Source organism: Streptopelia decaocto, assembly GCF_964273445.1.
Source record: "Streptopelia decaocto genome assembly, chromosome: 13".
Taxonomy (NCBI): domain Eukaryota; kingdom Metazoa; phylum Chordata; class Aves; order Columbiformes; family Columbidae; genus Streptopelia; species Streptopelia decaocto.
The window spans coordinates 5876147-5889759 of record NC_138668.1 but is presented as its reverse complement, the minus strand read 5'-3'; the positions used below and the strand labels follow the sequence as shown (position 1 = coordinate 5889759).

At 46.1% G+C, this 13613-nt stretch overlaps 1 protein-coding gene across 4 annotated transcripts in view; it reads left to right on the top strand.

Annotated features, from left to right (window-relative positions):
- The window catches only part of LOC309445743 (uncharacterized protein), a 63379-nt gene that overhangs the window by 30114 nt on the left and 19652 nt on the right, over positions 1–13613 (top strand). Inside the window, exons 1-2 of one of the 4 annotated variants that reach the window (XM_082064794.1) lie at positions 5627–5698; positions 7162–7239. The gene's annotated coding sequence lies outside the window, so the exon portion shown is untranslated. Of the gene's footprint in view, positions 1–5626; positions 5699–7158; positions 7240–8608; positions 8687–13613 lie in introns of those variants that run through there. The other 3 variants (XM_082064793.1, XM_082064792.1, XM_082064795.1) reach the window with 3 other exon arrangements.

Genomic DNA, 13613 nt, shown 5'->3' with positions numbered 1-13613 from the left:
TGGAAACAAGATGGAAAATGCTGAAAGTGTTGCTAATTTGTTACAGGTATTATTGGCATGCTTAGGGCTAGTGATTCTGCACAAACACTGAGACAAGAATGCCATCCCTTTCCCAAGATCTTCAGGTCGGCTGCTTGTCCAACTGTCCAACTTAGCTCTTCTTGAGAAGATACAGAAATTGCCTTTGTGCTTCTAATCTCCAAATGTTACCTCAAATCGGTTCATCTAGACTGCCTTGAAAATTACTCCTGAGAGCGGACAGAGCAGACCGATTTTCCTTGGTGCTGACACTGTGCTGGGAGCAGGGACGTGGCAGGAACTGTGTCTGGACTGAAAGGCGGTCGCTTGTTCAGGTGGGCTGTGCTCTCTTTGACAGAGAGAAGTGAATGTAGATGGGGAAGGAGAAGGTGTTCAGCTGACTAAGAAGTGGATTCATCACCTCAGTAGCCGGACTCCACTCCTGTGCTTGTTAAGGAGAATAGGAAAATAAAGTTTTGAGGAGGATTTGGAAGGGAAGAATAGGTTGGTTTGTACTGAAACTTGAGCTCTTGTTTTTGTGTAATTGTAGTAATGACATACTAGAGACCTGGGGCTGCAGAGCCCCCAGGTAACTATCGAATAGTCTTCCCTGTGATGCTAAAATTACCTGCACACTGATTTCATTCAGAGCAGCTTGCAGCACTTTACTGTCAACTTGTTGGAACAAGAGCAGGAAAGCCCCTTGGTCCAGGAGAGCTGCAGGATCTGTGATGTAGCACGAGAGGATGGAGAAGAGTTGACTTGATGTCAGCTTGGTGCCCTGGGACAGACAGAAGGATATTCCATCAGAAAAAGGGTAAAGATCTGCAAATCCAAGGTCAGAGTTTGCAGTTCTCTGGCTCTCCAGGGTCAGAGGCATGGCCTGGCTTGCTGCATTTTGCCCAATGGCAGTGATTTCAGAGCAAACTCATCTGGTGTGCCAAAGGAGAGGAAGGCAAATCTGACTGAGAATGGCTCACAGTAGCTAGAAAGGAATATCTGGGGAGTTGGTGGGACCTGCTGGAGGTGACGTACCGAAGCGCAGGCGTACTGCCGCAGGGAAGGGCTGCACCAGTCACCGCTCTTCAGGATGGAGCTTAGATTGGAACTGGAAAGGAAGCAGGAAACCTTGAACATTTTCTGTTAAATGTCTGAGGAGAAAAGAGCTTGGTAGGTGGCAAAGGGCTCAGGTTCTTTTGGTGCAGCTTTTGGGAGCTGGTATTTTAACACCAGCAGAATCGTTCTCAAGCCGTGCGGGTACCAGCTCTCGGGGATGCCTACCTGCTTTCAGATGAGCAGTAAGTTGGAGCTGTGGAAGAAGAAAGAAATGAATGACACTAATATTTTAGCCTCTTTGAGGATACATGTGATGCTTTCCTTTGGGTGCAGAAAGTGTTGACCAGCCCTTTCAGTTCCACACCCTCTCCCGTCAGCTCCTTGTGGTTGCTGTTTGCGTTACATGGGAAATTGCGGGTGTATAACAGTGAGTGTTTCTTTTCAGTGCCGGGCTGAGACCCCTGAAAGGTCCTTAAATAAATGATGCAGAATTTTTACATGGATTCTATTCAGGGATGATTCCAAGGGGTGTCAGCTTCCTCAATACTTAATTCTGCTCCTGTGTGTGCAGAGACCCTGCCCAACAGTGTAGAAATGGTACCTTAGATACAAACAAAATTTTACTTACATATGAAGAATGCTGGACACTGTGGGAAGAAAGGAGGGAGAGCAGTAGTTAGGACAGAGTATTCGTGACATGGAATAGGGTGTGATTTACACAGGCTGCTCGCTACAGTGCAGTGATTCCTGTATTGCCATGCGGGTGTTTGTTTATAACCTCATAGAGGTTCCCTTGCACTAGATTTCTCTAAATGGCTGATGCTGAGTGTCTAAAAGTGGATTTTGCCTCTAAGTGGCTATTGCAGGTAACTGATGTTACTTTTAAGTGTCTGCTAAATGACCAATAACCCAGAAACAAACTTTGTACAGCATTCCGTGATGTTACACACATACCTGATTTAAACCTTTTACACATGGCCCTAGGAAAAAACAAACAAACACAGAGGGAATAGTTAGATGAGTGGAAATAAACTGATCTTCTTCTGTCATAGACCCCCACAGAAATGCAAAAACAGAGACCAGAGGAATATGAAATTAAGAAACTAAGCTCATTTTTCATCCTTTACTGGTTATGTACTAGTACTGGGCACACATCCACGTTGTTGTTGCTGTTTTTGTTACGTAGCACTACATTTTCAGTTCTGGAGCCCAAACTGCACTGCAAAGTCTTGCCAACACCAGAGACACTTTGCTCTGTCACTCTAATCTGTATATTCAGCTCAGTGTGGTTGTAGGGCTGACATGACTTACCTAAAATGAGTAAAGTTATAAGCGCAGTGAAAAGCGGTGGCCTTTCTTTTCCCTTCATTGTTCTCCTTTATTTGTGAGTGGATCACCTTTTCAAGCCTAAAAAAGCATAAATCATTGGTGAATTATCTCTTTGGAGTTCAGGTACTCTGGAAGTTCAGTGAAAATTCTCCGTCCTGCCCGGGGGTGCTGGGAAAGGTCCAGTGGCCTCAACACTGTGAGAGGAGATGGGCTGAGGAGTGGGCGCCTTGTACAGATGGTCAAAGCTGGTGTTCATCACTGGGGAACAAAAACGTTCCTCCAGCACTAAAAGAGACTCCTAAAATTTAGTTGTATGTTTTCGTAGGAGTATCTTGCTCTCTAAGTAATTCCCTTTTTTTTTTTCCTGGTGCACTTTCTGTCAGCCGTCACTTTCTGCTTGGTGAGCAGAGACAGTCAGATCTTGCTTGCATTAGAAATCCTCAAACGCAAACATAGTATTTTTCCTCTGTAACATATCTCACTGCAACACAGCACAGATCCCAGGCCACAGGTCCCTCCAGTATTTCAGTCAGTTTAATAACACTTTGCTTTGATAGAGCAAAGTTTCAAGAATCGTATGTCCTGTGTGGCCAGCTGTGAACGGCCACAACCACTGATAAATCACCATTTTCAGATTATTTATTTTGAAATTATTTTACCCATCTTTTTCACTGTGCCTCTCTCTTGTTTCTGAGCACATTGCTTTATTATTTAAAAAACAAAACCAAAACAACACCACCTTGAAAGTGGTAGAGGAATGGCCAGAATTGGCCAAGAACTTTCTAGTTCTAGTTCAACCGGAGATCAGTTGCTCCACCAGGTTACCTCAAAGAGCAGCAACATGCATATTCCTGCAGAAAGTACCAACTTGCTCATTAATAATCATTAATTTATTTAGCTGAAAGAGAAACAGCCATCTCCCAAAACTTACTTTTTCTCCTTCCAGAACCTCACGAATCCTGGGAAGCCACATGTAGTCCAGCAGCTCGACTGCAGTAGCAACTCTTTCTCTGGTGCCACCTCTTTATACGTGCTGCCCAGCTGGTCGCGGGGGACACGGGGAGCGATGCCAGGTGACTTCTTTGGCTGGTCCAAGGGGCAAAGGCCCAGCCCTTCCTGACTCATCCTCGGGTGTCACGTAACTCGTGTCACTTGTTAAAAAAATCAAACTCCAGTAGTAGCCTCTGTCCTCCACCCATTGAGTGTGAAAATGAGCAGCCTTGAAGTGGGAGCAGCTTTGAAGTGGGCAGGGTCAGAGAATCAATGAAGACTTGGTGGTGCAGTTGCACAGGGAAAATTTCCGTATTAATTTCCTGAGTGGGTTTGTGTGGGCCAATTTAGCATCCCTTGGCAGGATTAGAGCTCTCTGGAGTCTCATGCTATTGAAGTTATGATAAGCCAACAAAGAGGCAGCACATAAACCGTTTTAATGAACTGCTGTTGCAATTAGTGGTAACTGAGAGGTGGCTGCTCTTAGGGCAAGCAAATGTGGACATACAGCCACCCTATTGACTGTCTGTTTCACAGGGGTCAGACCCTCTTGTCTGGTGGGAAGGGAGTGTAATGGGTTGGGGATTATGCCCTATAATGTTGCCTACTGAAGGCTTGACTAAAACTTGGTATTAAAACTGGTAGTAAAGCTGAATCACCCTTCAGGTGATGTCCTCACATGGATATGCTGCAATGAAACAAGACCACTTGAAATTCTCATTTTGCCCTAAGCTGGCACAACCTTTCTCATCCAGCTAACACTTTATCTCCAACATTTAACCACCACCTTTATGTCGGAGGGGTTTTATGTCAAACAAGGGATGGAAAAATCTCAGTGAGAGGGCGGTTGTGTCACAGACCATCTAATGGGATCAGGGCACTGAAAGGAAGGTCAGTAGAAACGACAGGCCAGTTGGAGTTAACTTTTTTGCTTATTTAGTTCTCAAGAATGAATGACCTGGCAGAAATGCATTTCAGAAGCACCCCATTGCTGAGATATTTTTGTTATGCTTCATCTCCCAAAGCTTTTGTCAGCCCCACTGCTTCTATGCCATCCATCTGCCTTGCCCATTTCTACTGATAACAAGACAATACTGTGACAAAATGGTCCTTCTTTGTGAGCCTTTTGCGGTCACAGTGGAAGCAGTTAAAAAAAATAAAGGATTTTACTCTCATTTGCTTTTATATGATTGTGGACTCGCTTGAGTGACTTTGACATTGTGTCTCTGCAGCGCGGCTGGAGCAGAACCCATCACACCTCCGTGTTTCCTCCTTCCCGCTGAGGTGACCTGTGACTCAGCTGGGAAGTTACCTGGATTCCCCCACTGTCCTCTGCTGCACTGTTGTCATGAAGAGCCCGGGGTCTCCGCAGCATCATTACATTAACCTGCTCTTTCCTTTGGATGCTCTTTCCATTTTGGATTTGTCTTGTAGTGCATTGGTCTGCTCACGCTTCAAATGTGATTCTGTGCCTACAGGTGAGCATTTCCTGATGCACCTCAGCACATGAGGGAATCCCGGTGAACCATGGCGTGAAAGCATTAAGTGGTTTCAGAATTATTGTTCTGCTGAGGTGATGTTTGGGTTTCATGTCCTTGCCTGTGTCAGGAATGCTCTTAATTGTTTTAGGTGGAAACAACACAACAGAACAGGCCATTTATGTTCATTGGTGCTTAACCGTGGAGGTGACAATCTCCAGATGTAGCAGCTGCAAATGAAAAAAACAGCTACGTTTTGAAAGCGTGGTCACAGGCATTTTAGAGATACTGTTGGATTGTATCTCTCCTACTGTTGGAGATACTGTTGGATTGCCCTCAGCAGAGATGATACAAACTGACCTTGGCTCAAATCACTGCTTGTCTGTCAACCTCCAGCATAAAATGGCCTTTTCTGGGATCCTCTGTGCTTCACTCTAAGGAAGAGGAACATCCCTAGTGATGGAGCTGAGTTTTACATTTGTCCATATTTATTCTATCTTGTCTCTTGATAACTCTTGGACCCACAGGATCCCAACAAGTCATATCTTGATGCTCTGGCTTTTGTTCCAGGCAAATTGTGAGCGATATTTGGGAGAGGCCTTTGCTAACTTTAAAGGCCTGTAACCATTTTGCTTTTTTTTTTTTTCCAGTACTACAGAAGCAATTTTTTGGCACTTCTTGGTCTTAAGGCTTGCTGCTGCTCGCAGACTATGAAACTAGAGCACAGTAAATTCACCTTGCATTTGAACCCGTGTGTTCCTCTTGCCATCACCCTAAACTCCCCAACATCAGCTGGAGCAAAGCCCAAGCTCTTCCTCCTCCAAAATGTCAGTGTGTTATATGGAGCACGGAGGTTCTCCATAAAGGGCTGTGATGCCCAGGTCACAGCTTTCTGCCCAAGATGTCAGGAAGTCACTATGCCCTGCACATTTAGCAGAACCTGATGTTTCCAAGTGCTACACTTAAAGTTAGCAGATAGAATGGCCAAAATTCCACATCATAAGCCCAGAGCTCATTGAATTTATGTAACTGATAAAGTTGAATTAGTATGACAACACTTGAGAAATATTTCCCTTCACTCTGTTACATGGTGATAGCCCGTTACACACACACACAGAGGTGTTTCCTCGGCATTGCTGGAGTTATGACAAAAGTGTTTGGGATTTTGCCTTTATGGAAGTGGTGTCTACGTGACTAAGTCCATTTCTAGTCTTTAGTGCAGATGTGGGGATCACAGGTTTGGGGCTCAGCTGGTCTCTTCCCTGCTTTGCGATGTGTTATCACGCTCTGGCAAAGTCCCCGCGCCGTGAAGGTGCCGCGTGCCTGTGGAGCCACCCTTGGGTGTGGGACACCGAGGGAGTTGCTGCCCTGCAAAGGCATCGGTGTTAGGAGGGTGTGACATTGAACACCCTGCCCAGAATTAAAAACCAATTGGTGACTCAAATCTGGATCAGATCCAGTGAGAAGCAGTTTCCCATTTTCAACAGGCATTGACTGAAGGTGGCCCTGAGTGGCCAATTTCCAAAAGCCCTCAGCTGCTCAGTTTTTCTTGAACTTGTCTGATCTGGGCTGTTTCCTGAATTTTGCGAGTTCTCAATCAATGTCTGATTTGCTGACACTGATTTTTTCTTGAACCACGTTCTCAACACACTCAGTCTCTTGCCAGGCAACATTTTGTTCTAGGGATGGAGAAGGACTTTCTTGGCAAGTCAAAGGGCAATGTATTTTCCAATGTATAATCTAAGTACATGAAACTAGAGAATAAACGAGCATCATGGAAAGATTTGCAGTACAGGCTGAAGAATCAGAGTATTAAGGAGGCAAAGTCAGCAATAATTAAAGACTTTTTTTTTTCAATAGCAGTTAAATCTTTTTGGCAATAGCTGTTACAGACATTACTCAGTTTCTATGTCTGTGCTTAAGTCAGCTTTGACAGTAACATCAGTCCATCCCACTTACTACAGTTTCATAGAAGCTGTTGCTCTCGCATGAAGGCAGCTGTGGAGGCAGCTTTTTACTTTTCGTCATTTGACAAGTCACCAGCAAATACTCATAGAGATGTAGAAAACTTGCTGGATCATTCAGAAGGGTCGGGGCTGAAATACAGGAATAGCGGCCACATGGTCTGTTAGAGCGGTGCAGCGGTGGGAAAGCTTTCTGTCTGTGAGGAAGAATCATAATTAAAAATGTGGGCATTTTGTTCTGGATGGGAAGGAAATCGGAGTACAAGAATATAGGACTGAAAACAAAACAGAAATGACTAGTGTCTGTCTTGAATATTTTCCAGCAGAGTTTCCACAAGGACAGATACTGTTTTGTGAAATCCTCCAGATTGGTTCAAACACCTTCTCCACGGCTCTGTCCCCAGGTGAGTGACTTGGCAGAGCCCTGCAGTGGCGGCAGGAGCTGTGAGCTGGCAGGGCTGAGCTCCTGGTGCCCTCTGGTGCCTGCACGCTCCTTGTCACAGGGAGGTGCTGGTCCCAGCATGGGTGTCCTGAGCCCCACAATGAGGAAAAGGTGCTGGGGAGGCAGCAGGGCTGAGCTGGGCTCTGCTGCACAGTGTGGTCACCCCCACGGTGGTACCTGGGGAGCTGACGGCTGCAGGAACAACCGGAACTGACCCTGCGGTGCTTTTCTTACTTTCCCCCTCCCCAGGTCTCTCTACAGCTCTGACCTTGCCATGTAATTTTTAACACACTGCTTAATGTCCTATGTCCCTCCTGCCTTTCCTGTCCTGGAAAATAAGGACACAGCCAAGCAAATTACCTGCCTATGGCTCCATGTGCTGTTTGGAATAGGAGATGTTTGATGAGATGGGAGGAAACGGCTTCAAGTTGCACCACGGGAGGCTGAGGTTGGATCTTGGGAACAATTTCTTCCCCAAAGGGCTGTTGGGCATTGGAACAGGCTGCCCAGGGCAGTGGTGGAGTCACCATCCCTTGGGAGGTTGAACAGATGGAGATGAGGTTCTCAGGGACATGCGTTAGTGCCAGGGCTGGGGTAACAATTGGACTCAGATCTTGAGGGTCTTTTCCAACTAAAATGATTCTATGATTCTATTAATGTGATGTTCATTCAGGTTCATTGATTGTCCTGCTTGGTACATGTTTGCTTTCAGCAGACGCAGACATGCAGCAGTAAGGGGTTAAACCTTCCTTACCCTGCAGAGCAGTCACTGGCTGGATACCCTGAACTGACCTAAATCCCTTGCAGCTGCTTGGCATAGCAGGTGCTAAGTATTTGTGAGGAGAAGGTACTTAAGAAGAGTGTTTAGGGCTGGTGGCCTTTGGCTGAAGGCGTTTAGGAAAGTGAGGGATGGGGTTTAGTCATGCTAGAAATTGAGTTAAGGTTTCCAGTTCATGAGCTGGATCTCTGACTTTCATAATGTGTTCTCTGTGTTTTCCCTCCCTTCCTTCTGAGGGCTGTGTGTGATCTGTCACCTACTACAGGTGATCATGTGAACACACGTTTGTATATATATTTATTTATATGCAAAGGAGAGGGCAGGTTAGACTGCTGTGTTGCGTCGCGAGGTGTCAGCCTTGCTGTAAGGAGAAGCAACTGAGAACATGCAAAGTTCTTATCAGGGGGCTGACTCACACACGAGACCGTTGTCGTGAAGCTGCAAAATCCAGAGGCAGAGCTTCTTCGTGCTTGAGAATAAGGAGTGCCTGTCAGTGAGAGCTGTATTTTGCTGCCCTTCAGTGTATGGCAGAGATGGCCAAGTGCAGACGATACTCACATCAGAGCCAGGCGGGACAGGAGCATTGCTGGTGCCCACAGCACCTCACCCGTTCTTGTCTGTCCTCTGGAAGGTGAGTGTGTGCTTTGGGAGGACCCTCTCAGCCAAGGATGTGGGAATTGCAAGAACACGGCACAGCAGCTGGCACCTGTAACGCTGTTCTGGAGTGCTGGGTGCCAAATACTTTAAATACCATGACCACTGTGCTACAGCCAGAACTGATGGCTGAGGGGCCAGTGTTGTGATAACCTGTTTTTTCCTGAGCAGCTTTTCAAGGCTGGGCTGGGTTTATGGAGCACATGTCAGCTCTGAGCCTCCTCCAGCTGCAAACTGGTCTCCCAGTAATGTAAATGGCCTTAAAACTGATCATGCGTCTTATTTCTGGCTGCAGACCCTGCCCTGATGGGAGCTAAACAAGTAAGGTTAGGGCATCACTAAACAACACTTTTGCTCTCAAGTGCAGCCAGCTGGTCACCAGCATGAAGAAACCTTGCCAAGAGAACAAAATCAGATGTCAGTAATTACCTTGGTTTGGCTTATAATTTAGGACAAGGTTTGAGTTTTGGATGTAGGTGAGTTTTGACTTTGTGCACCACAAACATTACAGAGGAGAGAGGGAGGCAGAAAGCAAGGAAAATCTCTTGTGTAAAACTCCAGGAGTGTTGTGTGGCCAGAGCAGGGTTTGCTCTTGAGTCACTGCAACGGGGGATAAATCAGGGTTGAGTTTTAGTCCTGAGGTGACTGAGGATTCATGTGTTTGATGGTAGGCAGGTCTCTGAGACCCTTGGCTTTCTTCTCTTCTCCTTTTCAACTTAGAAGCAGCCTCAAGCGAAGGCCTGTTAGCACAGGCAGCTGAGGACAAACGGTCTTGCGTGAGCTGTAAAGCACAAACCTTCAGTATCGGGTTCTGGTGACCCCACTGGCATTTGTAGGTATGGGCACAGTAACATCTTGAAGCCAATAACGATTCTTTTCACATATTCCCTGCGAGTAAGTGCATGCTTAAGCAAATAGAGGTGAGACAAGCTGCTTATTGAACCAAATGTTGCCCTGTTTATAAAATCTCTCTGGCTGACATTTAACAAGCGGGCATATAATACCATGCAGTCACATAGCTGGATGTGACCTGTGCGCTTACGCATGCTTTTAAAGATCTACAGTGAGATAAGAATCAGTTCTGTCGATTTGAAACTGTACTTGCGTTGATAATAAATCTGAGGGTATAATTTTTGCTTGGTCGCTTCCTGGACTAGTGGCGACCTCTGGTATGTGCCACTCTTGGAGACAGAGCTGTGCAATTTAATTGCCAGTGTGGAGAGTCAGCTCCTTTTCTAGTCTGAACCATCCCTCTGGTGCTGTGAATCTCTTGGTTTGCACAGAAAGGTGGTTATGCAGCTGAAACGGGCCAAAAGGCTTCATGCTGCAAACATCAGTTTCCTTTTAATTTGATAGTTCTCTTCTTACCACCACTGACCACAGCAGCAGCTTCAAGGAAAAAACTTATTTATAGGTTACCTGAGGCTTTCAAAAAATGCGTCTTCTGCCTTAACCCGGAGCCTTTCGGGCTACCAGCCCAGAGCATTGATCCGAGCAAAGTGGTTGTGAGACTGATCCACGTGAAGGCAGGAGATGTTCCATCAGCGCCTGAGAGCCCTCCCGACTTTCTCTGCATGACTCTGCCGGTAGGTGACAGTGGTTTTGGTCAGGAGCGGAGGAGCGAGGGCAGGACACGGCCGTGCAGGGACGCGCTGAGCCGTGGGGCAATGCGCGTTGGTTCGCTGCCACTGAAATCGCAGCTCTCACATGCGGGAATTTTTTTTAGCAGCGTTTCCTTGTTTGTGTTTTTGGAGAGATAAGGATGGGAGAGGCTTCCCACAGATTTGTTTCAGTTATTGGGGGGTTTTCCTTTGTGTGCCAAGTCCCAGGAAACTTGAGATCTGTACAGAGAGGATAAAAGGGAGAGCTAAGTGCAAGTGATGACTGTATCATAACACCATTTTTATGGGCTCAGAGCTGTTTATACCTCAAACCACAGGCATTGCATCACTTCTGTATCTATCCCTTTCTGTCAGCTCGAGACACAACCCTGGGAAGGGGCCTCACACACCTCACTTGACTCAGCAGCAAACCTGTTTCTTGTCCCACCAAAGAGAAGAGGTTTGCTCTAGGCTGAGGCTTGACCTTCACGTCTCCCTTTTTCCTTCTGGTTCTCTGTCCAGTCTGCTTTGGAGATCCTTCGAAAACCTGCTGCTGTGTCTGTCACCTTCCAGTCTGTGGTCCACAGGGTGTAATTGAAGCAAAGGGCTGGACATACCAGCTGCGTCACATCCTTCTCCTTCAGGACTCTGCGATGTGATCGCCTTGTCTGGGCATTTTGGTGTGATTTTGTTCTGTTACCTCTTCTGTCAGTGTCTACGTGGGAGATTCATTCTTAGATGCACTCACATAACAAAGCGATCTAATGTGATGGATGCAAAGAATGAGTTTAGCTGTCCTTTTAGAGCTGTGTATCTCCAGATCTTCTTTCTATTCCTGGGCCACATTATCCCAGCAGGACCCTGACAGATTCCTTCTTCAACACAAAAATAACTTCAAGTTTCTGAAAGATACTTTCTTACTTCCAGTAGCCTGTTTTGCCTTTCTGTTCAGTTATGACAGTTTGATTTTCTTTGCTAGCTGTTTTGCATTTGCTTTCAGCCTTCAATATGTCTTCATACAATTCCCAGAGCACCTGCGACACTTTGGTCTTTCAGCAAAAAACCCTCAAAAAGCAAGCAAAAAAAAATCAAAGAAAAAAAAAAACAAAGAAAACAAAGGAAAAATTAAAAAAACCAAACAACAACAAAGAAAGTAAAAGGGATAATCACAAAGAAGATTTCTGTACTAAAGGGAGCAGAAGGCTCAATATGCACAGACAGGACTTGAAAAAGCCCAACAGAGCCTGATAGAGGCCAACAGAGCCTGATAAAGCACAAAGCCCCTTTTGTTCAGGATGAAAACCACAGGGAAGCCCAGTGGTTGTTTGGGCTGAGCAGGGGGTGTGGTGTGCGTGGCAGAGATGGGATGGGGAGGGAGGTTTTGTCTGTCACCATACCTGGCTTAGCACGACAGAAACACCTCAGCAATCGATTGTACAATTCGATGTGACTGAAGAACACTTAAGCCAGACTTGAGGCTACACATGCACAGTCAGGTCGGGTGAAGAGAAGTTCTGACTCATTTTTCCCATGGTACAAACCCCATCTCAGACCTGTCCCACTCCTGCCCACCCGCTGATTTCAGTGCCTCCCCTCCTGCCCCAGGTTTTTTGGCGTGTGTGTGTGTTAGAGGTTGTGATGCAGAATTGGGCATCACTCCTCACTTGCTATCACTGTGAAATTCATGCTTTTGAAAAGAGAGGGAGGTGACACAAAGGGATTGGTTGTTGTGGTTTGTTTTTTTTTTTGCGGGGGGACACGAGGTTCAGTTTAGGGAAAAGGAAGCTTGTGGAGAGGGAAGAATGCAAGAGGGAAGGGAGGCAGAGAGAGGTCTCCTGTGTGATTGTGTTGAGCTACATGTGAGCTCTAAAATCTCCCTCCCAGGCCTGTGCAAGGGCAGGCTGGCTGCACCTCTGTCAGCTCAGGGTATATTCTACAAATGGCCTGTGGTACAAGCACTGGACTGGGCAGTCTGAGTCCCTTCCCAGCTCTGTTCTTGTTGGACAAGAGAAGATCTCTAGTTGTCTCCCACTGAGCAAGTTCTAGTGGCATTCCTGGTACATGTTCCATGTTCCCATTTACCTGCAGCCGAGAAGCCTGATGCTGCAAAATTAGAAAAGTTCAGAAGGGGTGGGGAGAGCGGTGCTTAGGAAGGGAACATGGTGCAGATGAGACTAATGACAGGGACAGTTTTTGGCTCTGTCTCCTGAAAGACTCGTCCGCCCAGGTGTGGGCAACCCTCTGTCAGGACAGCCTGCTTGCAATGCCGAATTTCCAAAAGGTGCAAGACACTGAAAGCTTTGGTATTTGAAACCTGATTTGGAGGATCTCCCATCCTTCCCAAGGAGACCTCATTTGGATTTCCTGGAGAAGAAGCTTCTTGCTTTGAGCTAGTACTCCAGGAATCCGACTATTTACAAAATAGTGCATTTCACGTTTATATAGATTTGGGTAGCTTAGGATGGGTGTTGGTGAGAGTCACTTCTGAGTCACACAAACTACGTTTATGGATCAGTGTTGCACTAGGTCCAAAATAGCTGCAAAACATGTTGATTGTTGTAAGAAAACTGGGAGAGAGACAGTGTTTGGGTACCTGGTGATGTTGTGTGTTGATACTGGCTTTTCTTAGTATTGCCAGTAACACGTGAGTTAGAGGTGGGCGTGATGGGACAAGTCTAAACCTGGGATATAATTGGCTTATGGGAAAAAAACTTCTCCTAAAAAAACATCAATAAAGTGACCAAAGAAAGATTTTCAAATCTGAGGATGCAAAATAACTGCTGCATCCAGAGAAATTGAGATAGTTACAGTGGGCAATTTCTTAGAGACTTGAGGCCTCAGATCCAGGGGGAGAAAAAGTCTGAAATAGGTGGAAGATAATTTAATATCCGTCCCTTTTTAGAATCTGCAGCAGCTCTCATTTCATGCAGATGATACTTGCCAGGTTTTCCTTGCTGACCTGCTGCCAGGCTGAGCATTGGCTTGGGGAGAACACAAGTTCAGGTGAAGTCAGATCCTCCTGTTTCCTGCAGGTCTTGGGGGGTCGTGGGGAACCACAGCACATGGGATTCAGGTGAAGGACAAACCCTCAGCCCCTGCAGCATCCAGTTATTGTATAAAGACCCCTTAAAATCAAATATGGTCTCTTTAATAAGAATGTCATTTAGTTTTTAAAACAGAGCAGCCTGCAGAAATCGGAAAGCCCATGAAGTGATGTCTCAGGAGCTTTGCAGCAATGAAATAAATGAAAAAGGCCAGTTCTGGTGATAGGGAGACAGGGATCCCTGGAGTTATAGTTCTGGA